At 47.8% G+C, this 27128-nt stretch overlaps 2 long non-coding RNA genes across 3 annotated transcripts; both read right to left on the minus strand.

Annotated features, from left to right (window-relative positions):
- Positions 1–659: 659 nt before the first annotated feature.
- Positions 660–24160, minus strand: LOC102900814. Of its 2 annotated transcripts, XR_440686.5 has the most exons (6): positions 24086–24160; positions 21008–21149; positions 20479–20692; positions 17097–17206; positions 13251–13355; positions 660–1373 (listed from the first exon to the last, which is right to left on the minus strand). It is a non-coding gene; the product is annotated as an uncharacterized LOC102900814 (long non-coding RNA). The 2 variants fall into 2 exon arrangements; XR_006600404.1 differs by lacking the exon at positions 24086–24160 and having other exon boundaries at positions 21008–21326.
- LOC123386491 lies at positions 17293–20456 on the minus strand. Its single transcript, XR_006600405.1, has 2 exons — positions 18223–20456; positions 17293–18125 (listed from the first exon to the last, which is right to left on the minus strand). It is a non-coding gene; the product is annotated as an uncharacterized LOC123386491 (long non-coding RNA).
- Positions 24161–27128: the final 2968 nt, after the last annotated feature.

Below are 27128 nucleotides of genomic sequence, written 5' to 3' on the forward strand. Positions count from 1 at the left end.
GGCATTCAGGATTGGTGGTCAGAGCCAGGTACAGGAGACAATCTCACCACTCACTGTGTGCTTTGGGGAACTCATTTAAGTTCTCTGTGTCTCAAGTTTCTTATTTTCAAAGCAAAGGCAATAATAATAACTGACCAGGGGTTCCAGGACAATTACATAAGATAAATCATATATGGTGTTTAGCACAGGGTCTGATATATAGGACTCTCCCCCAAAATGTAATCATTATCAGTCAACCTACTGATGGACGGGGAGCCATAGAGAAAATCAGGACTGAAGATGTTGATGGACTTTGATCATTTTATTAACGTAAATTTTTGTTTTGATTTGTTAATGTTTATTTATTTTGGGGGGGAGGGGCAGAGAGAGAGGGAGACAGAGGATCCAAAGCAGGCTCCGCGCTGTGAGCACAGAACCTGATGCGGGGCTCAAACTACAATCATGAGATCAGGAATGGAGTCAAAGTCAAGATTCAGCCACTTAACCGACCGATCCACCTGGCGCCCCAGGTATTTTTAAAATTTTTAATGATCGCACTTAACCTGGAGAGGGTGAGTGGGACAGGCACCAGCTGTGTATACAAGAACACAACTCCTCTGAAGAGCAATTTACCAAGAACCTTCAAAGTGCTCACATCATTTGACCAGCAATTCCATAGAGGAGATTAGAGGAAATCTATATTATGAAATTTCACAAATATGAGCAGAAAAATCTTAGACCAAAATGTTAAGCCCAGAATTATCTGTAGTAGCAGAAAATTGGAATCAAGCAACTATTATACAAGGAAATATTTAAGAAAAGTTTCACATGACGTCAAAGTGTACGTAGTTAGAAAAGCCATCTTTACAAAGAGTTTTTGATGACCAGGGAAATGTTTATAATGTTAAGTGAGAAACGCACACTGCAAAAAATTTTATGTGCATGAACAGAGTGATGTAAAAAGTATGTCCATAAAAAAGGGTATATAATATACCAAATTGTAAATATTGGGTTGCCTCCAAGGGACGAGATAATGGACAGTTTTGATTTTCTTTTTTCTGACAGTGTCTAAAATGACAAGGTACTATTTTTCTTTTTTTTAAGTGTATTAATTTATTTTGAGAGAGACAGAGACAGTACAAGTGGGGGAGGGGCAGAGACAGGGAGAGAGAGAATCCTAAAGCAGGCTCTGTGCTACAGAGCTCCACAATGTACTGTTTCTCTACTCAGAAAGAAATATCACGCTATTTTAAAAGATGCTTGATAACTGGTAGGTTTGATCATTGCGGTTCCAGAGTGAATCCGGTGTTACCCGTTGGTAGCTTCTGAGATGCGTCATCTTGACCACATCATTGAACTCGTTGGTTCCCCTCTCTGGCCCTCGGTGGTCTCACCTGTAAAATGGGGAGACTAATCTTCACCTGCCCGAAGGCTGGTGGTCAGAGCGCTGTTTGAAAGGCTTGCCTTCTGGTCTCCGATGGCCTCGCAGGAGCCTCCTTGGTGGGGCCACCTTTCTCAGAGTACAGATGGACGTGACTAGGGAAACAAGCATGGCGGAGGCCACGTGCTTCTCCACTTCGTGGCGCGAGCAGGGGACAGTAGAGAACAAAGTCAAGGGCCACGGCTGCCCTCAGGCGACCAGGCCTGCCAGAGCCAACTCTCTGGACAAGAGTTTCAGAAAGAGCAAGGACTGGGCTCTATCTTTCTTCTCAGGCTGCGGCCCTGCCAGTGCCCCTTCACCACGGGGCCGTTTGGCACTGGCCCCAGCTTCTTGGGCAGCTCTGCTTCTCTAAACTAGTTGAGGTGCAAAGCGCCCCAGAGCAGGACTCTGTACCCTTCCTGCTTCCCTTCTCCCCGTGCTCACAGGAATCGGAGGAAGAATCTTCTGTTCTGAAAACTCAGGCTGGGGACCTGGGAGCTAGAATTGCAATACGGAGTCCACTACGATCCTGGTGGGACACATGGGCTGTCACAGGGCAGACACCCACAGGTGGCTGGAATGAGCCTCACGGGCACCGGAGTGACTTTCCATCAGGGGATCCTGGATGGGTCCACCCCTGCGGAAGGGTCTCACCAAGACGCACGTCGGCCTGGGCTGAGCCAGGAGCGCACGGCGGTGCCCAGATAAATTCCGTGAGATGGGCCAAGCAGGGGTGTGCGGAGTCTGAGGGCCCGGGTCAGATCCGTGCCCCACCTCTTACTGGCTACGTGCTGGGAAACTCGCCCAGTCGCTTGCCATGCCGGGTTCCCCGTTTACAAAGTGAGAGTCACGGCGGCACCTACCACACAGGGTCGCTGCGAGAATAAAATCATGCATGGCAAGCGCTTGCCCTGGTGTCTGACACCTAGCAAGGGCTCAAGAAATGGGAAGCTCGCTAGCTTTCTTATGAAGCTCTTCTTGGGGCCCAGCACCCCTGCGGGCAGTGAGGGGGGATTCAAAAGATGAAACCACATCCCCACCTCTGAGGAGGGAGGACCAGGCCCCAGGAAACAGTTAAACATCTAAGCAGCGGGTGATTAAATGCAAAAGTGACTGGGAGGCAGCAGGGCTATTTATAATAACAACATGCTGGAGGTAACCCAAATGCCCAGCGATCCTGTAATGACTCAGCAAACCCCCACACACTGTGACAAGACCGCCCTCCCCAGAGCCATTCGAAATGGCAGGAATGCCGCTGGTGTCCATACATGGAAATGTGCGTCGAGATAAACATTTCCAGAAGGAAATCGCAAGATGCCCCGTGCACGCCGTTTGCCACGATGGGTGGATATCTGTAAAGTCGGCCACAGAGGTCCAAAAGGAATTTGGAGGGAAGGCTGTAGTTTCAGGTGTAAGGCTCACCCATTGTCGCCTGCCCCCAAGTTGCTTAAATATATGGTGTTTTAAAAAAAAAAAATTAAGGGTGCAAGCAGGAAGTGTTGGATTCAGAGCAGGGGAGGGAGGCGAGGGGCAGAGGGCTGAGGAAGGCTTCGCAGAGAGGATGGGGTCTGAGCTCACGTGGAAGCATTTGTGGATTTGACTAAAGGAGCAGAGTTGCCCCAGGGGGACAACTGGGGCTCCCCTCCCCCACCAGTCTCTTTGGCCGAAGAAAGCGAGTTAAGTGCTATGAAGGGCAGTATGAGAAGTGGGAGCCCGAGAACACTGGATGGCCCCTTTCTCTGAGGGAAAGCTATTTGTATATTGACCAGCAGGGCTGGCTCGTCCACACCAGGCCATGGACTTACCACCCAGTTCTCACCTGAGTCCTGCCCAGATACCTACGCATGATGGGGAGTTGGGGACTGGGTGAGGGCCAAAATCCTGACTGGCTGTGTCTTGGGGGAAAGAGGGTCCCATGCCAGGGCTGTCTCTGGGCTGGAAAGTTTTCATCCATGAAGACACACAGGAACTTTCAAATAGGGTCTCCGAGGCACCAGGATAAGGGCGTGGAAAGAGCTGAAGAAATCCCCTTCCATCTTGCCTGTGAGCAAAGTTAGCTCACTGTACCTCCTACGGCCAACCACGAACCAAATCTCTCAGGCATTTGGGGGCTCCCATCTCCCTGATTTAGTTTACGGGGTAAGTCACCAGCTGTTGTTTGGGTCTGGCCAGCCTCCAGGGATTGGCTCTTGGGTCTGGCTTTTGTCCTCCTGACGTGAACCTGGCAGCATCATGAAATGTCATAGAATAGACAGTGGCACCTGACAGATGTGGGTTTGAATCCAGCCTCTGCCATTTAACTGTGACCCAGGGCAAGTGTTCAAACCTCTATAAACCTCCAGTTACTCATGTATAAAATGGGGGATAGTCTCCAAGGTTTGAGAATTAGCAATAATATGTGTAAATGTGTGCACAGATTAGAGACGCAGTGGGTGGTGGGCATTACCCTAGTTCTCTTGTTGGTAACATGCCTATCATGGAAGAGTTACCATTTTTGTGAGACAACCACATACCAGAGACACGGACCTGCGACACGAACACTGCCTCTCCCCCACCCCCCACTTTTCTCCCCTGCTGGCAAGTCCTCAACTGCCTGGATCTGGGCTTTCCTGACCCAGCCCGGGTCAACGATGGCTGGTGCATCAGAGATGGGCTCCCTCTGCCAGTCAGTAAGGGCGGTCTTCAGGGCAGGTAAGGGAGACAGGAGGCAGTTGCTGTTGAAGCTTACCTGCAAATGGCTTCTAAAAACCCCACAGGACTACCCCTGGCCGAGGAGCACCTCCAGAGTGCACTAGCCGCCTACAGTATGATAAGAAATAAATATGGTTCCTGACACAGAGCTCCTAAAACCCTTGGAATTTCCTGAATGATAAGGGTGATAGGATTGTCTTTTGTTCTACTATTCGGTCTTTGTCCCTGGTTCATGACAACAGAGATCTTAGAGCCCCTGGAATTTCCTGGATAATAGGAGCATCTTTTGTTCTAATGAGACAATTCTGGATGTTACGCTAGATAGCTTCAGGATGGGGCAGGTTGCCAGGTTAGGCCTTGAGTCGAAGCCTGGAACTGTCGGCCCTTCTCCCCCAACCTCTGGGGTGGGAGAGAGGATTGGAGACTGAGTTAATAATCAATCATGTCTTTGTAATGAAGCCTCCATACAGTTCCCAGTAGCATGGAGTTCAGGGAGCTTCTAGATTGGGGAACACGTGTGTGGCGGGAGGGTGGCACACCCAGACTCCACAGGGACCGAGGCCCCTGTGCTCAGGGCCCTTCTGGACCTTGCCTCATATATCTATTCATCTGGCTATTCATTTGTAGCCTTTATAATATCCTCTATAATAAAGTGAAAAGTGTAAACAAAGTGTGCTCCTGAGTTATGTGGTGAGTTTAGCAAATTATCGCAGGGATCCTTGATTTATAGCTGGTCTGTCAGAAGCATGGGAAGCCTAGGCTTTGTGGTTGGTGTCTAAAGTGGGGGCAGTCTTGAGGCAATAAGTCTTTACCTTATAGGATCTGCCCTAACTGGGTAGTAGTCAGTGTTAGACTGACCCAACTGAATTGTTGAACAGCCAGTTGGGTTGGGAGAATCAGGGAACTGATCGTTGGCATTGGCAAAAACACCACCATCGACACCAGGAGCCTGTGAGAAGTTAGGAAGACATCACAGCACACAGTCTCATTAAGGAAGGGCCTCAAGCAGGGGCGTCTGAGAATCTTCCTGAAGACGTACATAGGCCTCTGTCTTGTAGTAGCAGAGTCCAGCCCCATCTTTCCTTCGAGCCAGGGTCACTAGGGCACTTTGGGGAATCCTAACAAGTCAGAATGCTTCTAAACACTTTTTTTTCTAAAGCGTGAATTCCTAATTCATTAATATCACTGGCTTATTAAAAGAGCCTAGATGTTGCATGTGTTCTGCTTTATTTCAGGTTTTCAAAGGACAAAATATACTTTTAATCCTACTTTGACTCCAATCTTTAAAGAGAAGTGTAAGTTCTTTTTTGTTTTCTCAAGAGATGACACAGAGACCCTCGAGCACCTCTCACTACTTGTCACACCGGATGGCCGCCCCGGCATCTGACGGAACCATCAAGAAAAGGAAAACAAGACAGAAACAAATGTTCCCAAAGATCTGTAAGCAGAATGCTACGATATCTTCTCTGGTCTCCACCCTGTTACCACCTCTTCCCCTCCCCAGGCATTTCTCTATTTGACTTTTCCTCAGATTGCCTCAGATGCTTCAAACCCAAATTGTCCAAAAGCAAATTCATGGTTTACTTGAGTAAACCCTGGCTGCCAGCCCCACCGGACCGCTTCTGAGGTTCCACATCAGGAAATGACATCAACATCCATCTTTGAAGTAACACAAGCAAGAAACTAAGTCATCCCATTTCCTTTAATATCACCACCCAGACCAACCCATCACGGCGAACGAACCATTTTGTCCATCTAGCACTGCTCACCACTTCCATGGCTGCTGCCTTAGTCCCGGTTCTTTTTCTCTCACTGGATGACTCTGGTGGCCACCTCTTTGGATCCAGCCGGATTCTCTTCCAACCTGCCTCCCACACTGCATCCGTAAGGATCTTTCCAAAAAGCATGGCTGATCTTAGTACTCCCTGTTCTAAAGCCCACCAAGGGGTTCCCATCGCTCTTAAAATGAAAACCAATTCTCTAACAAGCCCACAAGGCCTCTATTCAAATGCCCCTGTTCTCTGTGCTCCGGCCACACTGGCCTCTCTAATTTCTCCCGTGCCCCGGTGATCCTCTCGAATAGGCCTTTTGCACACGCTGGTTCTTCCATCTAGAATGATCAAATGCCATGACAACCACCCCTTCGTCTAGCTAGCCCCTGCATGACCCTCAGGTCTCTATTGCAGCATCATTTTACCAAAAACCTTCTTTGACTGTTTAGTCCATGTGGTTCCTTTATAACAAATTCCCCTTTAACCTTATTCTTTCCCTTCCTCAGAGCACGAACCTGGGTTTGCAATTGCATGTTATTAGTGTGATCGCTTCATTGATTTCTCTCTATCCCAGAACCTTAACGCAGTAGTAGGTCCTTAACAAGTATGACTGAATGAATGAATGAATGAATGAATGAGTTAAGATATTTGAGTCTTGACACATCCTTTAATAATCCAAGATTCACGACATCACAAAATAGGTCAAGGCCACAAGTTCCCGTAGACACAGAGATAGGTTCTCATCTGAGGTATGGGGTATTATAAAGCTGGGAATAACAAACAGGAAAGCCATCATGCAAATGTGTGGTTATTCGAAGTCACTCTCCTAGAGAAAAGGTCACAGACTAAGAGAAAAGTCAGGTCCAAAGTCTTTAAGAATCAATCTAATTCTATTTGGAGAGGAAACCTCTGATTTCAGAAAGGCGGCTGCAGTAGCTTTGGAAGAACGGCAGGGGCACTGTTGATTATCACAGGATCAGAAAGCATCCTACTCATATTCATCTGGAGGGCCGGGAAAACTCTAACAATGCTTGAGTGTTGGGTCAGTCCCGTGCCAAAAATATTTTTCTTGCTCTCACGCCAATACCACCTCTGTTGAGAAGCACTGAAGGGAATTTGCATGGGGGAGGGCATAATGCAATTGCATAGCCCCCTGAACAAACCCCACAGCTCTCAGGAACTGAGCACTCAATACCAAGAAAAGAGGAAATCGTTGTTTATGAAGATACAGAGAACAAAGCAGTGGTACCCAGAGCTGACTCATCCTGGGTTTACCAGCCCTGGTGCCAAAACAGAGCAGCATCCTCCCAGTCTGGACTCTGGCTGGCACACAGGCTTGCATGCACGTGCACGTTCACACTGGGACAGACGCTAGCCAGCAGGCACATACACACATGTGGATAGCTATGGGTGATCCTCACCCTGCCACGGCTTCTGTCTGGGTCTCATGGAATCACCAACTAGATGGATGAAGATCACCAGCCCCAGCTCCCCAGCTTACTAGTTCTGCTCAAGATCACCTGATCATAAAAAGAACTGCTAAGAAGCTCCCCAAGCAGAAGTCTGTCGGGAGGGAGCACTGGCAGATGCCATTTTCATGGGCTCCCTCTATCTTACTGGTGCTGGTGCTGGTGCTGGTGCTGCCCTGGCGGGTGCCATTTTTATACCCTCATTCTACCTACCTAACAGTCCTGGGCAAACAGCCCACCCCCAGCCTGCACTGCTCCCATGACCCCACCGGAGGCAACAGGCACCCAGACCCACACAGGGGATACCCCTTGAGCACGAGGCTCAAGTCGCGGGGTGGGGTTGCCTTTCTGAACCCCAAGAGTCTGAAATACTTGGAGACACAACTGAAGAGACACCTAAGAACCAGGGCAAGGTTAAAGAATGAAGTTCATCTCCTATACAGAGGGAGAGAGAACTGTTTCACATAACACACAGAAACAAACACAGTCAGGCAAATGAGGAAACAAAGGGATTGTTCCAGATGAAGGAACAAGATAAAATCTCAGAAAAAAAAGAAACAAACTTAACAAAATGGAATAAGTAATTTACCTGGTAAATATAAACTTGATTAAGAGTTCAAATTAATGGGGACACCTGGGTGGCTCAGTCGGTTAAGCGTCCAACTTCAGCTCAGGTCAGGATCTCACGCCTCGTGAGTTTAAGCCCTGAGTCGGGCTCTGTGCTGACAGTTCAGAGCCTGGAGCCTGCTTCAGATTCTGTGTTTCCCTCTCTCTCTACCCCTCCCCACTCATGCTCTGTCTCTCTCCTTCAAAAATAAACGTTAAAAAAAAGTTCAAATTAACGGCCATAAAGATGCTCACCAAACTCAAGAGAATAAATGATCACAGCGAGAACTTCAATAAAGAGAGAAAATATAAGAAAGTACCAAACAGGAAACTCACAGAGCTGAAGAATACAATAACTGTACTAAAAAATACACTAGAAGTAATCAACAGCAGACTAGATGAAACCAAACAGATCAGTGACCTGGAAGATAAGGTAGTGGATATTATCCAAACAAAATAACAACAAGGAAAAAAAAGAATTTTTAAAATAAGGACAGCTTAAGTCATCTGTGGGAAAACAACAAGCATGTTAACATTCTCCTGAAGGAGAAGGGAGAAAGGGGCAGAATACTTACTTGAAGAAATAATGGCTGAAAACGTCTCTAACCTGGGGAAGAAAGCAGACAAGCAGGTCCAGGAGGCACAGGATCCCAAACAAGAGGAACCCCAAAAGTTCCACCCCAAGACACATTATAATTAAAAACGTTAAAGTTAAATATAAAGAGAGAATCTTAAAAGCAGCAAGAGAAAAACAACTAGTTACATACAAGGAAATCCCATAAGACTATCAGATTTTTCAGCAGAAATAGTGCGGGCTTGAAGAGAGAAACATGATATATTCAAAATGCTAACAGCCTTCCAGCCAAGAATACTCCCCCTGTCGAGGTAATCATTCAGAACTGAAAGAGAGATAAACAGTGTCCCAGACAAGAAAAAGCTAAGGGAGTTTATCGCCACAAAACTGGCGGTACAAGAATTGTTAAAGGGACTTCTCTAAGCTAAAAGGAAAGGGTCATAACTAGAAATAAATATATGAAAAAGAAAATCTCACTGGTGAAGGCAAATACAGTAAAGGCAGTGGATTAACCACTTATAAAGTTAGTACGAAGCTTAAAAGAAAAGGGTAGTAAAAAGTATGACTACAATAATTAGCTGAGAGATACACAAAATAAAAATATGTCAAGTATGTCAAAAACATAAAACATGGGGCAGGGGAGTAACAGATGTAGTGCTTTTAGAATGCAGTCAAACTGAAGTGACTATCAATTTAAAATAGGCTGCTATATAAATAGGTAGTTATACATGAGCTTCATCGTAACCAGAAACCAAAAACCTATAATAGATACACAAAAAATAATTAGAAAGGAATCTAAACATAACACTAAAAAAAAAAAAAGAAAAAAGAAAAAAAAATCAAGCCACAAGAGAGCAAGAGGAGGAAGAGAAAAAGTACAAAACAAACAGAAAACAATTAACAAAATGGCAAGAAGTATATGCCTATCAATAGTTGATTTAAATGTAAATAGACTAAGTTCTCCAGTCAAAAGACAAAGGGTGGCTGAATGGATAGAAACATTTGACCCATCCATATGCTGCCTAGCAGAGACTCACTTCAGAGCTAAAGACACACAGACTGAAGGTGAAGGGATGGAAAAAGATACTCCATGCAAATGGGAATGAAAGGAAAACTGCGATAGTGATACTTAATATCAGGAAAAAGAGACTTGAAGACAAAGACTGTAACCAAAGACAAAGAAAGAATTACATAATGATAAAGGGGTGAATCTGACAGGGAGATATAACATCTGTAAACATTTACACACCCCAAATAGGAACAGCTAAATATATAAACAAATATCGACAGACATAAAGGGAGAAATTGACAGCAATGCAGTCATACTAGGGGACTTAAATACCCAACTTACAACAATGGATATTTCATCCATACAAAAAATCAGCAAGAAAATATCAGCCTTAAATGACACATTAGACCAGATGGACTTAATAGATATTTACATAAGATTCTGTCCAAAAACAGCAGAACATACATTCTTCAAGTGCACACAAATATCCTTCAGGATAGATCACATGTTAGGCCACAAGACAAGTCTCAATCAATTCAAGAAGACTGAAATCATATCAAGCATCTTTTCCAATCACAATAGCAGGAAACTAGAAATCAATTATAAGAAGAGAAATGGAAAAAACACAAGCACATGAAGACTAAATAACCAATGGGTCAATGAAGAAATGAAATGCAAATGGGACATCAAAAAATATCTTGAGTCAAATAAAAGTGGAAACACAAAATTCCAAAATTTATGGGACACAGCAAAGACAGTTCCAAGAGGAAAGTTCGTAACAATATGAACCCACCTTAAGAAACAAATACAAAAACTTTTTCAAATAAACAATCTAACTTTACACTTAAAGGAACTAGGAAAAAAAAAAAAGAGCCCAAGGTTAGTAGAAGGAAGGAAATTAAAACAAAAATCAGAGTGGAAATAAATGAAATAGAGACAACAAACCAACAAACTTAGAAAAGATTAATGAAATTAAGACCTGATTCTCTGAAAAGATAAACACAGTTGACAAACCTTTTGACAGAGTCATCAAGAAAAAAAGGAGAGAGGGCCCAAATGAAATAAAGAAAGAAAGGGAAGTTACAACGGATACCACAGAAATACAAAGGATCATAAGAGGCTACTGTGAACAAATTATACGCTAAAAATTTGGACAACCTAGAAGAAATGGATAAATTCCTAGAAACACATCGTCTTCCAAGACTTAATTATGAAGGAATAGAAAATCCGAACAGACCAATTACTAATAATGATACTGAATCGGTAATCAGAAAACTCCCCACAAACAAAAGTCGAAGACCAGACAGCTTCCCTGGTGAATCCTACCAAACATTCAAAGAAGAGTGAATACTATCCTTCTCAAATGATTCTAAAGTAATCGAAGAAAAAGGAACACTTCCAAATTCACTTTAATGGGTCAGCAATGCCCTCATATCAGAACCAAAGATGCCATACACACACACACACACAAAATTTAGAGGCCAGGGGCGCCTGGGTGGCGCAGTCGGTTAAGCGTCCGACTTCAGCCAGGTCACGATCTCGCGGTCCGTGAGTTCGAGCCCCGCGTCAGGCTCTGGGCTGATGGCTCAGAGCCTGGAGCCTGCTTCCGATTCTGTGTCTCCCTCTCTCTCTGCCCCTCCCCCGTTCATGCTCTGTCTCTCTCTGTCCCAAAAATAAATAAACGTTGAAAAAAAAAATTTTTTTTTTAAATTTAGAGGCCAATATCCTTGATAAACATAGAGGCAAAAATTGTCAACAAGATAGTAGCAAACCAATTCAATAATACATTAAAAGAATGATCAAATGGGATTTATTCCGGGAACGCAAGGATGTTCCAACTGCTGCAAATCAATCTACATGATATATCACATTAACAGAATGAAGGATGAAGATCGCATAATCATCGAAATAGATGCAGAAAAGCATTTGACAAAATCCAATACCCATTTATGATAATAAAAAAAAAACCTCCCAACAAAACAGGTATGGAGGAAATGTATATCTTGAGATAAAGATATAGGTGATATAGATACAGCCTATATATGACAAACCCAAAGCTGTCGTACTCAGCAGTGAAAAGCTGAAAGCTTTTCCCAAGATCAGGAACAATACAAGGATGCCCACCCTTGCCTCTTTTATTCAACAGTCTTGGAAGTCCTAGCCAGAGCAACTAGGCAAGAAAAATAAAGGCATCCAAATTGGTAAAAGGAGGAGGTAAAATTGTCACTATTTGCAGATGACCATGATACTATACATAAAAGTCTAAAGACTAAAACAAAAACAAAAACCCCATTAGAACTGATAAATTAATTCACCAAAGTTGCAGGATAAAAAAATAATACACAGAAACCAGTTGCTTTTTTATACACTAATAATGAGCTATCAGAAAAAGAAATTAAGAAAACAATCCCATTCACCACTGTGTCAGAAAGAATAAAATCTCTAGGAATATATTTAACCAATGAGGTGAGAGACCTATACTCTGAAAACTGTAAGACACTGTTGAAAGAAATCAAAGAAGACACAAACAAACGAAAAGACATTCCATGCTCATGATTGGAAGCATTAACATTGTGAAAATGTCCATACTACCCAAAACAATGTACAGATTCAAGGTAATCCCTATCAAAATACCAATGGCAATTTTCACACAAACACAACAAATATTAAAATTTTCATGGAACCACAAAAAACTTGAAGAGCCAAAGCAACCTTGAGAAAGAAGAACAAAGCTGGAGGTGTCAGGCTCCCTGATTTTAACATTTATTTATTTTTGAGACAGAGAGAGACAGAGCATGAACGGGGAAGGGGCAGAGAGAGAGGGAGACACAGAATCGGAAGCAGGCTCCAGGCTCCGAGCCATCAGCCCAGAGCCCGATGCGGGGCACGAACCCACGGACCGCGAGATCGTGACCTGGCTGAAGTCGGACGCTTAACCGACTGCGCCACCCAGGCGCCCCTGCCTGATTTTAAACTATACTACAAAGCTATAGTAATCAAAACAGTATGGTACTTGCACAAAAACAGATAAGATACATGGATCAATAGAACAGAATAGAGAGGTCAGAAGCAAACCCAAACATAAATGATCAATTAATCTACGATAAGGGAGGAAAGACTATACAATGGGGAACAGACCGTGTCTTCAATAAATGGTGCTGGGAAAACTGGACAGCTACATGCAAAAGGATGAAACTGGACCACTCTCTTACACCATACACAAAAATAAACTCAACATGGATTAGACTTGAATGTAGGACTTGAAACCATAAAACTCCTAGAAGAAAACATAGGCAGTAAGCTCCTTGATATCAGTCTCCGTGATATTAATTTGGATCTGATTCCACAGGCAAGAGCACCAAAAGCCAAAATAAACAAATGGGACCATCAAACTAAAAAGCTTTTGCATAGCAAGAGAACTAGCAATAAAACAAAAAAGCAACACCCAGAATGGAAGACAATATCTGCCAACTGTATGTTTGGTAAGGGGCTAATATCCAAAATATATAAAGAGCTCATACAACTCAATGGCAAAAAAAAAAAAAAAAAAAAAAAAAAAAGGCTATTAACTAACTCTTTCCCTTGGGGTAAATTCCTGGAAGTGAAATGGCCAGGTCAAAAGATATAGGTTTTGAAACTTATTGCCAGATTGTCTTCCCCAAGTTTCATAACATAACAGTGTGCACCTTCATGAGAGTATATACGAGTGTTCATTTCCCCAGACACTTACCATCAGCGAGTGGTGGTTTCTTCCCAGCTCTTTAATTTTAAATGCAATGGGCCATGTTCAATATAGTGAAATTCATCTTTGGAATTCATCACCGTCCTGGGTAGCCTGCAGATACACAAAAGACAGCTCTTTTGAAATGACTCAGGAAACAAATGACATAGTTCAATGTGACCTGAATGCTGAAATAGGTTTTGCAAACTAAATGATAAAACAAAACTGTTTTGCTGACATATTATGGATTACAATTTCAAGCATGGCCTTGCCCGTGTATTTAAAGTACCTGATTAGTCAGTGACACTGTCCCAAGCCCTTGTCACTCTTTCCACTCATGGTCTGGTATATGGACTCTATACTCTAGAGAGTCGTGTTTTCGGGTATCATTCCAACGTTTATTCTCCCAGATTTTGTGTCTCTTACTTCACACCTAGGGTCCTGGCAGCTTTATATGCCTTCCCTGAGCTGGGGAAAAAGAAGGGGGTGCCATCTAAGCCCTCCTGGAGGCAGCAGTGTGGAGATTCCGCCATCCATCAAGGTGTGGCATCCATCTGGGCGTGCATTTGCCACCTCCATAACACTGACTCAGGCCTAGGGAACAGCCATGGTATTTGATGCAGGAAAATACCAGTGACTCATCTTCCTCTGGAAGGCCGAGTGAGATTGTGGCACTTTCCTAAGGTGAAGGTGCCTCATTTGAAATTCACCAAAAATCCCCAATGTCTCAAACAGTTCCTTCCGTCTGAAAAGTTGTAGAAGATTTGTCACATTTGGCTATTCACATTTGGCCACGGCAAGTTCCAGCTCCGAAATTTAATCATCATATTGAGCAACTAATTTCTAAATTGGGCTTGTGATCAAGACTTTTATAGGAATATTAATTGCCTAAAGTTTGCAGCCAGAAAATATATGACAGCCTAGATTTTATGGCTGGTTCTAGATAATGGTGACACATTACTGAGAAATGCATCTGCTTCCTAACTCCATAAATTGAATGCTGTTTATAATAATGCAGCTGGAGCAGTAACACTTTATCATAAGAGCGGTTGTCCCCATGGAAATCATTATTCAGTGTATACTTGATAAATTGGTCATCATTCACAGGCAGAAGAGAAACTGATGTGGCCCGTTTTATTTACAGGGGAACAGGCAATATGTCATCTTCTTGTTGGACTGATGTTTTTCCTACCAGAAGGACTAGGTTGCCTCCTGCACGTTGCTCGGAGAATTTTGTGAACGTCATTAGTCTTACAGGCTTTAATGCCCAGGGCACGAGAAGAACCATTCTTAATCTCAGAATTATTTTCAGAGGAGAACCTTGGAAAGAGATTTTCAGATACAAATTTAATCTCGCACTTTCCAAAATGGAAAAACAAAGAGGAAGTGATGGAATGGTGATGAGGAACTTTGTTCCTCAAAGCCGGCCAGGTCACAATAGGCAAGTCACAATGACTTCATGTGCCATTAAATACAGGAAGACAAGAGTTAACTCTGATTTGGTAGACGGTGTACAGCTGAGGCTAGGCCTTCCATCCTCATGGTCATATGTGTCCCCACAAGGCAGCTGGTAGCTTCTCCCCCGGAGATTAAAAGCCTTCTCAATGGAGAGCAAGGCATCACTGCAGGGGACAGTCGTGCTGTGGACGTCACACTGTCGTGCCCAGTCCTGTAAGCTTGTGGTCTTCAACCTTGGTTGAGGGCACTGCCGCCCCCAGGGAGAAGGCCGCCCTGGGCCCCGGTCGCTGATTCCATTCACTAGCGGCCTGAACAGGTGCACTGGTAAAGTGCACAGGGCCTGCATGTCCCTGTGGTGGTCAGGCCGGGCATGGGCTGTGAGCTGTCCTACTCACAAGGTCTCAGGCTCCTCTAGGGCCACGGAAACTCTTCCCAGCTCCCCGCACTCTCCAAGTTCCTAGTAATTTAGCTTGCAGGCCCCACAGGATCCCTCAGTTTTTCAGCCTCTCCTGACTCACCAGAGGAATCCATATTGAATTAATCTGCAAGGATTTATTGTGTCTCCGCTGCATGCCCGACACCATGCTGTGGGAGGAGGCAGCACGAGAGAGAGAGAGAGAGAGAGAGAGAGAGAGAGAGAACCACAATCACACTTGTACAGTCCTACGTTTCAAATGCTTTTACGATCGTCTCGAGGTGACCCAACGAATGGTTAGAGTGTAACCTCAGAAGTCCCAGCTGCACCGCTGGGTGTGAGCCCTTCCTTGGCGGCCTCCTCCGGGCTGCAGGCATCCGTTTTCCCTTCTGGAAAGCAGGGCCCATACTTGTGGCTGTACAGTTGGTTTCCCGGAAGATCAGGTGAGATAATCCATAATAAGTGTTCCTTCAATGTTGGCTCTTATCCTCACACTGTCCCGACTTTGCAGAAAGAGACACTGCGTGGTAAGGGGTGGAGAGCCAGATAGAAAGAGCTAGAAAACAGATGATGTTTTCACACACATCGTTTCAGTTGGTTAGTTCACAACCTTCCTCCTTTACAGGTGGGGAGACTGGAGGTCGGGCAGGGTGTCTCACTTGTTGGCACTATTGACATTTGGGGTCAGATAACCCTTTGCTGGAGGGCCTGCCCCGTGCACCGTAGAAAGTTAAGCCTGTGCACAACAGAGGCTGTGGGCGCCATCCCACCGCTGACAACGAAAAAAGTCTACGGACACTGCAAAATCGCCCTCCAGTTGGGAACCACTGAGGTGGGGTAATTTGTCAGAGGGTTAAAGAGGAGCACACAGGCCCAGAGCTCAAGAGCTAAAGTCTATGGGGGACACATCCTCTCTCACCTCAGTACATCTCCTCAAAGGATTTAGTAGAGAGTCACAGAGACAAAAATACCAGCAAGTTCTTCCCGATACTTAAGTACCGCGGGAATTGAGAAAAGGGGGCATTTGAGGTGAGGTTCCAATTAGACGAAGACAGATGAACGAAGAAGATGGAACGTGGCCTGGGCGCCGCAGGCGGGAGAGAAGACCAGACAGAGGGATGACCACGGGAGGTGTGGCCACTGAGGGAACGAAAGGCAAAGGCTGGGGGTGTGGGGAGTTCCTGGGGCGCCGGGAGGAGAAGGGGCCACTGTGGGGGAGGCCCTGTGCACGGCCCTCCCATGGGGGAGAGGACCCAGGCCTCAGGGAACCGTCAAGGAGTTTGGACCTAATGCCGAAAGAAGGCTTAGTAGGGCGGTCCTTGGGGGGTGGGGTGTTAGAAGAGTGTGCCCACAGGTTAGCATGAAGACACCTGTCTGGGACGGGACAACAAAGCCACGCATGACCTGAAAGAGGGGCCTTCCCTGGCTTCCACCAGTGGTTCTGACAACCACCTGTTACAGCTGACCACAAACGAGCTGCATCATGGGAGAAAGGTGTATACAAACCTCAGTTGAGGACGGGGCGGGGGGGGTGGGGGTGTGGGACACCTGCATGGCCAGCACAGACCCCGGGCCACGCTGCAGCACGAGCCTCACTCTGCTCAAGACCAGCTGATGACCACAGAAGCCAATGTCCCTCCCGCGTCCCCAAGCCTTCCAAAGACAGAGAAAGGTCTTTGATTAGGCCTCTTCCTGGTTCTGAGGGGGAAGGTTACAGAGGTGTTTGCTCTAACGGCCATCTGGGGAGTCAGGATTTCCTGAGGCTGGGGCAAATGCTTCACACTCCTACTCCTCAGGAAATCCGCCCTGAGAGGCAACGAGAAAAAAAACAAAACAAAACAAAAAACGCACCCTTTGGGTCATTGGTCTATTTTTACTGTGTGTGGCCTGACTTGGTGCTTATGTGCCTGTAGCTCCGTCTACCTGTGAGACCGTCAGCATGATGTGTGTTCACGAAGACGCTCTTAGCATTTCCGGCTTACCAATGCCGGGGAACTGTCCCCTCGGAGTTCAGACAGTGGTACCAGGTAGTCGGCACGAGAGGTACCAGGTGGGGCAACTTCTGAGAGACACCGGTGACTGGCCCAGTGAGCTGTAAGAGAGCATGCCTTTTTTATTCTTCAGTAGCTCAGTGACCAGACCTTTCTCCCACATAGCAACAAACCACCCACTGAGTCATTCAAAGAGTCCTTGACACATTTATTCAGAAGTAGTTGCAGTTGCTATGTGCAGGGCTCTGTGTTCAACATGGCCTCTCACGGAGATGTCTGAGTGAAGGAGCAAACAGAACACGGACCTAACACAACAGGGCTCACGGGCGCCTGCGGGAGGAGCTGCCACACTTCATGCAGAGTATGTGACGCCCCCCAAGAACGCATCTCAACTGTGTACGTGGAAGTGGCACACAAACACAGAAGGTTGGTTAAGTCAGTCAGCTTAGCGGAGTGGGGGTCACCAAGTGAACCGTGACCAGCCGGACAAATTCTGGCGTGGGTTCCCATTCCCAGCTATTGTAGGGTGCTAAGAAAAAATGCCTGATAACTTTCTGAGTTTACTTCCATAGGTACAGATGGGCTGACGGGCACCACCTCGCGGGGCCCGTCGCTGGGTGCCATGGAGGCCGGCGGCCGGCAGAGGGGGCCTCAGGCTCGTCCGGGGAGCTGGCCGCGTGCATGGAAAAGCAGTGCCTGTTTGTGCTGAGTGAGCCCAGAACACACTGGAGGGTGAAGTTGATCAGAACACTGTTTGGCTCAGTCCCCACTCGCTGAACTGACGGAGCCTTGAGTCCACGATGAAGTCACATACAATGGAAAGTGCCTGGCAATTAACAGAGATTACAAAACCAGAGGAAGGAAACTGCATGCACAAGAGGCTGACGGGGACCAGAAAGCCCTGCTTTTTCTTAGAGCCAGCATCTGAGACAGTGCCAGGGCCCAGGGGTTTTTGCTGGCCTTTGGAAGCTCTGGCCTGGGTCTTCTCTTCGTGTCGGGTGGACGCTGGTGATCCTGAAACTGAAATTTCATATAGAGGAAGGGAGGGTGGAGAATCCCAAGAGCCGTTGCCAGGCAGGCTGGCAGTCCCCCGCCCCCCACCCCCCACCCTGCTGACTTCACCGGGCTAATTGATGACCCATCGCAGACGTTAGGAGCTGGAGCCATTTGGCGCACAGAAGGGGGACCATGAAGACAAGGCTGAGATCCCTTCTCCAGGGAGTGGTGTCTTCCAAAGGCTGAGATGTGACAGCTTAAGAAAATTAAATGTGACTGCAGCACTGTGCCTGCATTATCTGGCCCCGGCAGGCAGCCTGCGGCTTCCGCTGCCCTTGGGTCTAGAGATGGTGCCCAGAGGGACAGTAGGACAAGAAAATGCTGTGACAGGCTCACATTTAGGAAGGTGCTTGCCCATCCGCTTACCAAACAGACAGTAAAGCGGCCCCTTATCACTCCAACTCAGCTCAGACGAGGCCCTGCCTCTGAGCCTCACAGGCTGGACACCCGCGGGCAGCAGGGCCTGGTGTCTGCTGGAGAAATGGGCGATTCAGACAGGGGTTCTGTTCCGTCCTCTCAGAGGGGGCGGGGAGCCTGCACCCTCCTCAGTGGGTATGCGGGTCGTGGGCAGAGCCGTGATGGCGTGGAGAGGGACTGTGCCAGTTACAGGCCGCGGGGACACCGCCACACCCCTCTCCCTGCCCCTTCCCAGCTAGGCCAGGAGGGGCACGAGGCCCTGGCTGTCTGCACTCATGACCTTCTCAGGTGTGGCTTTACTGGAAAGTCCCAGAGCCACTGTGGAGCAGAAAACGGCTGCTGTGCCCAGCTCTTCCCCACCCCCTGAGGGATGGCGCTGGAGCCGCCGCCGGCTGGGCCCTTTTGCTGGGGATATTATGGAGATAATAATCATTTATTCACCACTCATAAAAACGATCCGTGGTCCATGAGGACTCAGAGCTGAGCCTATGAGCATCAGGCAGCAGGCCTAATCAGAAATTCAATATTCTCTACCTTTCCTTTCTATTAACGATCAGAGCGCTCCCGGAGCTGCGCCCCAGGCTTTCCCTGCAACCCGCTGAGCCCAGGAATGGGGCTGGGCGCGTGCTGTAGGTTGGGCCAGCCCTCCGCCTTCCTGGCCGCCCCCTCCACAGCCTCCAGGCCTCCCTTCCAGGTGGCTCCCCGCCCTGCTGCGGCCACGTGGCCATGTCTCCTCTATCTCATTTCCACACCTGCCCTAGCCGCTCTTCTCCCACCTGCGTGGCCACCTCCTTATAGACCATCCAGTTCTTTTAAACAAATCTGGGCTGTTTTTTTTTTTTTTTTTTTTTGAGGGTGCTTGTAGGTAAATGAAAGTCAGGTCTAAGGGAAAAACTATTAGCTATTTTTGCATGCCTTTCTTAATTACTTTTCAAGAGACTGTTTCACCACTTGTCCAGGCCGCCAGGGCATAATTGCAAAGGAGATAAACTAGGCACCACTCTCTGTCTTTCTCCTTTCTTTCCTCCTGCTTGTCAGCAACCCCAAGAGCCCTAGTCCTACAGGAAGCTGGTCCGTAAACTCTTGATAGCACACCCTTCCTGGGGGAATTGGCACTTCACAGGACAGGAGACACCCCCTCCCCCAGCTCCGACGAACAAAACCAGTACTTCTAGAATGGAGAGCAGCCGGGCACTGGTTCCTGGGTCCCTCACATCACAGCGTTCAGAACATCCTGGAGGCCTCTGTTGTGGGCCCACTGGCAATGCCCGCCCACCTGCTTCTGTCTGCACTCTTCCATTGGCCTCTCCCTGCTGGCTGGGAGGTTGCCCTCCTTCCCTCCTCCTCCCTGCCTGCAGCCCGAAGATGGGGTACCCTGCTTTTACCTCAGTCTTGGTCTCCAGAGAGCCCTCCCGCGCATGTGGGTAATGAAACCCTAAGACCGCAGGTCGCAGTTTAGGAAAGGCCCCATGCATTGTGAGAGAATGCCCCCTTCCCTCCTGCTCTGCAAGGCCAGAATGTGTTCTCTGAAATCCTGGGCACCTCACCCCGTTCCCCTGGGCCTTAGAGGGACGTTTGGAGGGTCTATGGGCAGTCCCACCCAGTCGACGTGCTTACTGAAAACAGAGGCCTCTGATCTGCCCGCCGGAGGCAGGGATCTAGCGGGGGAGTCGGGGTGTTTGGGAAAGGGGCCGCAGAGGAGGGGCAAACGCATGCCAGGCATGTGCAGATTCCACCGCCGAGCTCTGAACGTTTGCAGCTCATGGGAAAATGCCAGCGCTGTTTACCCAGCGGTCACCTGACCGTGGACCCACATGTACGAACCACATGGTGATCTTTGCAGGGAAATTCATGCAGCAGCACGAGATGCAGAAGAGCTTAAGCAGGCAGCAGGACCTACCATGGCCTGGCTCCTATCCGGTGGCTGGCACGGGATGAAGGGTCCTTACTCACGGGCTCATGTGGCCACGCCTACTACAGGTGCTGCACCTGCGCAGCCCGGGGGGACGCCGACAGAGTGGTCGCCATGGGGATTGCCTTCCACCTCGCTGAAGCTTAAGGTCTGCTGACGATCTCACTCCCAGCAGGCTCCTCTGGGTAAGCTCCGAGCTGCTCTGAAGAGGGGACAAGAGGAAAGTTGAGCCAATCGCGAAAGCCTGTGAGAAGCTGCCTACTGTTTTCGGGGTTGTTTTCTGGCGCCCTGCCACCCGCGCATGCACCGCCGCCTCTCGTGACTCTTCCTCGGGGGTCTCGCTGAAGGGGAGACTTGGCTCGGAGACTGCCAGCACCCCTCCTCCGGTCCAGCATTCTCACGCCTATTTAACCGGCTCAGGGAGGGGCGATGGGGGAGGGGGCGTCAGTGTTATTTCGGGTCTTATTTTCCAGAGGCTACAGGCAAGTTGGGCGGGAACATGGAGACCTCAGCATACCTGCGAGGAACAATAAACAAAGGCCGTCCAGAATGTGTTTTCCTTTCTCTCTGGGCTTCTCAGTTTGCTGCGTGAAGCTAATGGAGGAACAGTGTGCTGCCGCTCCGTTTGGCCTGTTTGCCCACACACGCTCCCTGCTTCCCTAAAAGTCAGAAAGGAAAGACCAAAAAACGTGCAAAAATTAGTGCTTTGGGTTCAGGAAATCCCACCTCCTGGAACCAATGGGTTAATATGGGGCCCACTGATCAATTCCAGCTGTTCTACTGTGTGCTCTGAGGCACGGCCGGAGGCCATGCAATCAGTGTTGGAATGGGTAAAAAGGAGAGTATCTTGGGCCGTTTCATTTTTGTTCCTGTTTCCCCGTGGGCCTGTGCTAAACTTTCAACTCCTTGCCTCAGCTTGGATGGGCTGGTGTAAAATTACTTTCCAAAGAAACCAGGAGAACAGTTCGTGTGAAGAAGGTGTGGGGCAGATGGGTTTGGCCGGCACTTGACAGAGAACGTGGTTCCACTCTGGGCTGGGCCTGCCCGCCCCAGGCTTGCCCTGAATGAGTCCCAGCTGTGCAGCTTCTGGCCCGCTGGCTGCCTCCCGCCCCCTTTGTCGGGGGGGGGGGGGGCAGAGAAGAACCCCTCCCCTCGTGAGTGGGGCATCCGGGAAACAGGCGGGAGAACAGGTGGGCCACAGCCAGATGCAGGCTCTGCACCAGGAGGCCCCGCCAAGTCCTGAGAGCCTGTGTGGCTCCTCAAAACCAAGGCAGCATTAGCGCATTATGGAAGCAAGTAATCTGGAAAGCAAACACCATGTCAGAAGAGAAGAAACCACGGAGCATTAGGAAGCGCTGAGAACCGTCTAGGGCTTCAGGTTCGTGTCATTAACTTCTCGGCCTCCTTAGCCAGAACCAGCACCAAGAGTCTTGGAGTTTCTAAAAGGAGGAGGCAGATGAGAGTTCCAGGCAGTGTGGGCCTTAAGTACACCCTGTTTCTCTCCTTAGATTAAGAAGTTGAAGTGAGGATCTGAAGGCCCCTTTCAGGTCGGATCTTTCTAAGAGTGCCTAAACTTGGCAGTGATGCATTTTACTAATAAGCAGCTTTCTCCAAGATGCGGGAACACATAATAGCTTCCCCTCGGCTAGTATTCGGAGCACTGGTGTCCCCAGAAATAAGAGGGTTGGACGCCAATGAATCCAGCAAACACTATTTGTAATGTTAGTCCATAGACAAATGGGTGCTCAGAGCTGAGGGAATTTTGTTTGAACAATTTCTAAGCAATGCCTCGTAAATAACCACTCAACAAAAAACTTAAGTCCGTCACGCATCTATAAAAAATCTCTATGGAGTGCCCTTCAGATCATCGCTCTTTCAAATGTTCACAGAACTGAGTCTCTCGAAGGTCTCAACTGGTCGCTTGGAGGCCATAGCTTAGCATGAAGGTCTAAGGGTTTCCACCTGAATCCACCTCTCTGAGGAGGGAAGCAAGAAGAATCCCCTGATCTGGGGCCCCCACTTTAAGTTAACTTGGGTGGATCCAGGTAATCAAACCCACCCATCACTCCAAAACTGACTTGAAACAGTAATGCACCAGAGGATTACAACCAGAGGTTGGTTACTCTCTGGCCTTCAAAGGAGGACCATGGATCCCCTATGATGCTGAAAAAACATAAACAGTTCTTTAATGGCTGATCTTGGCTCTACATGGAAGACTTTAGAATCCCAGCGAAGAATTTCCTAAGCATAGCTCTGTGGTGCAGAGCGCGATTGAAATCCTTATTCGTGTCCTCCCCTCATGGAGTTGACCGTCTAGCAGGGGATGCATTGCTAACTGTAAACAGGTTGCCAATAACCGACTCCCGGGAAAATGGGGAAGAGACCAGATCGTTGCTTGGCTGAGGGCTCAGAGGTAGGATTGTGAGCCACAGTGGGAAAATTGCTAGCGAAATTATTACTTGAAGCCACCTGAAATGAAGTGCCCACTGAGGGCAGGGCTTGGGGGACTGGGCTGGATCTGTCGCAGAATGGTGTTCAGGGCATGAAGGACGCAAGGGTTATAGGGCAGGGTGGCTGCCGATAATGGAACTGGACAGTCAGAGAGGAAAACAAAGTCAAATCATTAGTTTTGTCTCTCAAGGCATGGGCTGAAATCCAGGGCTTAACTCTTGAGAGACTGAGGCACAGAGGCTGAGGCCACTGAGAAATTGCCATGGCAGTGGCAGTTTCATGACTCCAGGGTGGCCAGGACAAGGACCCGCTGGGTGGTAAGTCAGCAGCTGCAGTGGGACCAGGTCCCCGTATGGTCACCTTGCTACCCACCCTCCTTCCTTGTTGCTGCCCTTTCCAGAGTCCACAGATGTCCACACATTCTGCAAGCTACCTCCTGTCTTTTATTTTATTTATTTATTTTTTATTTTTTTTTATGAAATTTATTGACAAATTGGTTTCCATACAACACCCAGTGCTCATCCCAAAAGGTGCCCTCCTCAATACCCATCACCCACCCTCTCCTCCCTCCCACCCCCCATCAACCCTCAGTTTGTTCTCAGTTTTTAAGAGTCTCTTATGCTTTGGCTCTCTCCCACTCTAACCTGTTTTTTTTTTCTTCCCCTCCCCCATGGGTTCCTGTTAAGTTTCTCAGGGTCCACATAAGAGTGAAACCATATGGTATCTGTCTTTCTCTGTATGGCTTATTTCACTTAGCATCACACTCTCCAGTTCCATCCACGTTGCTACAAAAGGCCATATTTCATTTTTTCTCATTGCCACGTAATATTCCATTGTGTATATAAACCACAATTTCTTTATCCATTCATCAGTTGATGGACATTTATACCTCCTGTCTTTTAAAAAGGGATTGAAATGAAATTCCTTTTCTGTAGAAACTCACCAGAGCCCATTTCTGTGCTTGAAATCCCCAAACTGGATATTCCATTAAATGCTACAAACATTTAAAAAGACTTAAGGGCGTGTAGCAACCAGCCCCCGTCATAGGGGTAAGTCATGGGAATGTCATATAATTTGCCGTAGACTTTATGAACAACTATCTCCAGGGCTGGGCTACAATCAGGCCAGAAGTTCTCTTACATACCTCCTGTGGGTCCGAGCTTCAGTATGCCCTTTGGTGGACACAGAGGTAGCTGACCATACCTCTCTCCAAGTGCCGTTTACTCCGGTGAGTAAAATAGACTTATACGTATGAAACTGGAAAACACTCAGTCACCACATAACCAAATGAGAGGCACCAGGTGGTGGGTCTTCTTTTTAGACTCAGGACTTCTTTTTATTTTACTTATTTTTTTTAAATGTCTCTTATTTTTGAGAGAGAGAACACACACACACACACTCATGAGCAGGGAAGGGGCAGCGGGGGACGGGGGCGGACAGAGGATCTGAGGCAGGATCTGCACTGACAGCAGAGAGCCCGACGTGGGGCTTGAACTCATGAACCATGAGATGGTGACCTGAGCCAAAGCCGGACGCTCAGCTGACTGAACCACCCGGACGCCCCTCAGGATTTGTTTTTGTGTGTATTTCAGGACCATTTTATGTGTATACTTGTACGTGGAAGGGATCTCCTATGTGTCAACTCTTAGATTCTCAGAGCTGGAAAGAACTGAAATTCATCTAGCCAGCAAATCATGTATCCCATCTAGCTGTAATTGTACATATCTTCTGAGTCGCCTGAAGTGCTTTCTAGAAGAAGGTGGGTGTAAATAAACACCATCAATAAAAAAGAGTAAACGATTCTGCACACGTTTGCTATTCCTTTGCGGAAGAGCCAGGCTGAGCCTCACGAGGCTGGGGAATTGGGGTCAGAAGGCAAAGATGGGCAGGACAGGGTCGCGTAGCAAGATGTGACATAGACCCCAGACGACGCAGGTTCCTATGTGAACCCTGACCCAGCACAGGGAGCAAGGACAGCAGGTGAGGCAGGCTTCGGAAGGCACCCTGTCACCTAGTCAGTGTCCGATGGAGATGGTCACTGAGGAAGGGGACCGCCCAGGTGCCAAGGACACGCTGGCAGTGAACTGGAGAGGGAATTAGCAGTGGCAGTTTCTACCCCGAACAAGTGGACTCCACAGACTTCCTCTCTCGTTTTTAGGAACACCAGCTGCCCACCTAAGGAAGCGTGACCCTCCTGAGGCCTGCAGGACACTGAACCTGGAACAGAATGTCTACCCTCCCTTCTGTAGATCCCCCCCCCAAAGTGGGGTTACAATTGGAAACGGCCTCAAAGTGGCCCTCAGAGCATAAGATAGTAGCTCTGGGTTAAAAGGATTCTTGTATGAAGACATTGTAAACTTTTTTTTTTTTGATGACCTTTTTTCTCTTCTTTCTTTTCTTTTTTTTTTTTTTTTTTTTGACGAACTTTGTTTTCCTTTTTCACAATTAGAGGGAGGAGGAGAATCCTGTTCCCGTTATGGTACAGCTGTCCTTCCTGGTGCCATCAGCAAGGGTTTCTGGTGCCTCCAGCCAACATGAACCCAGTCTGATTTGGTGTGGTTTGCCGACTGCCTAGGCATAGCCCCTACTCCCTCGGGCCGTCCCGGGGAGCCCCCTGCGCACCCAGACACACCCAGAAAAGAAAAGGGCTGCGGAGCAGAAGTGCTATCCAGCCCCGCCCTCCACAATTCTCGGATTCAGCCATCCTCAGCAGACGGACTTTTCCAGAAGTTCCAAAAGGCCCACCGGAGGTTTTATTTTGTTTTTCAACAATTACCAAGGCAAAGAAAAATAAATCAACCGGAGTAAAAGCAGAAATCCCTACTCCCTGAAACACATGCAAAGCAAACAGTGGAACGATACGCACTTTCTTACAGGCAGGACATACCCGGCCCGAGAGCTGTTAAAGGTCCAGAGCTGGTGTAGTTGGCCTGGTGGACATTTTCTTGAGCTCTGCGCAATTCCCCACGCCTGTTCTTCGTTGAATAGCCTTGCTCATGAATGCAGGTCTGGAAATTAAAATATATGCATCCCAAAGGGCAACTTTCAAATTACCTAGTCAGGGTGTTACACAACTACTGGTTTTCAACAAGCCGAGCTGAGGCTGCTCAACACCAACCCGGTGCTGTTAGAATGGCTCAGGCCTGTAAACGGTCAGCTACACCCAGAATGCCTGTAAGTGGTAACTCAAGTCCCCAGATTGTTGTTAACGACCACTGCGTATAGTCCAGGGACAGCACCAGGAGGGGGCTCGTTTAAAACTCTCCAAAGACGTCCTTTGTTAAAAATGTATTCTTTAAAAAAATTTTTTTCTTTAAACATTTATTTTTGAGAGAGCACCAGCAGGGGAGGGGCAGAGAGAGAGAGAGAGAGAGAGAGAAAGGGAGACACAGAATCCAAAGCAGGCTCCAGGCTCTGAGCTGGCATGGAGACTAACACGGGGCTCGAACCCACAAACCGTGAGATGGTGACCTGAGCAGAAGTCGGACAGTTAACCGACCGGGCCACTCTAAAAATCTATTATTGTAAAAGTCTGTGGGGTGTGTGTGTGTGTCGTTTGAAGTTTCCCTGATTTTCCAGTAACGAATTTCTCTTCCAAGGCCTACCTAAAAGATCACCTCTCACGGTAGGATCCACTAATACAAAAACCGGTCTTACAAAATACGTAATATGTCACTGGAGAAATCCTAAAAGATTAGCTACGTGCCGACAATATTTGTTCACTGGATAACAGGTGTGAGTTGGGGTCTGGGGGTGAGGTTCGGCAGTAAGTGACTACAGTGGGATGAGGTGGTGCCCCAGGTGAGTGAGTGGCCTCACGTCACTCCCAGGCTTGGGATGAGACCAGAGCAGCTGAAGACGGAGGCTGGCCCGGGGAGGCACAGAGGCAGGGGCGCCCGGCTCCAGACGGGCCCCCGGCTCCTGTCGGGAAGGTGGGAACTGCTAGCTGCCCACCCAGACGCGTGCGTGCTCTGACCCGGCCCTCCAGGTAGAAGCAGGAGGGGTGCAGAGAGAGGGGCTCTTCCTGAAATGTTCTGGTCTGCGTGGTTAAGAGGCAGCTTGCTCCAGACGCTACCTTCATACGCTGCGTAGTCAAAGCACATGTGGCAAAATGGAGTCCGCTGGGCACGAAGTCTCCAATGTTTACATTTGAGGAAACTTCACATTTGAACACTATTTCCCAAGTC

This window comes from Felis catus, chromosome B4 (assembly GCF_018350175.1).
Source record: "Felis catus isolate Fca126 chromosome B4, F.catus_Fca126_mat1.0, whole genome shotgun sequence".
NCBI classification, from domain to species: Eukaryota; Metazoa; Chordata; class Mammalia; order Carnivora; family Felidae; genus Felis; species Felis catus.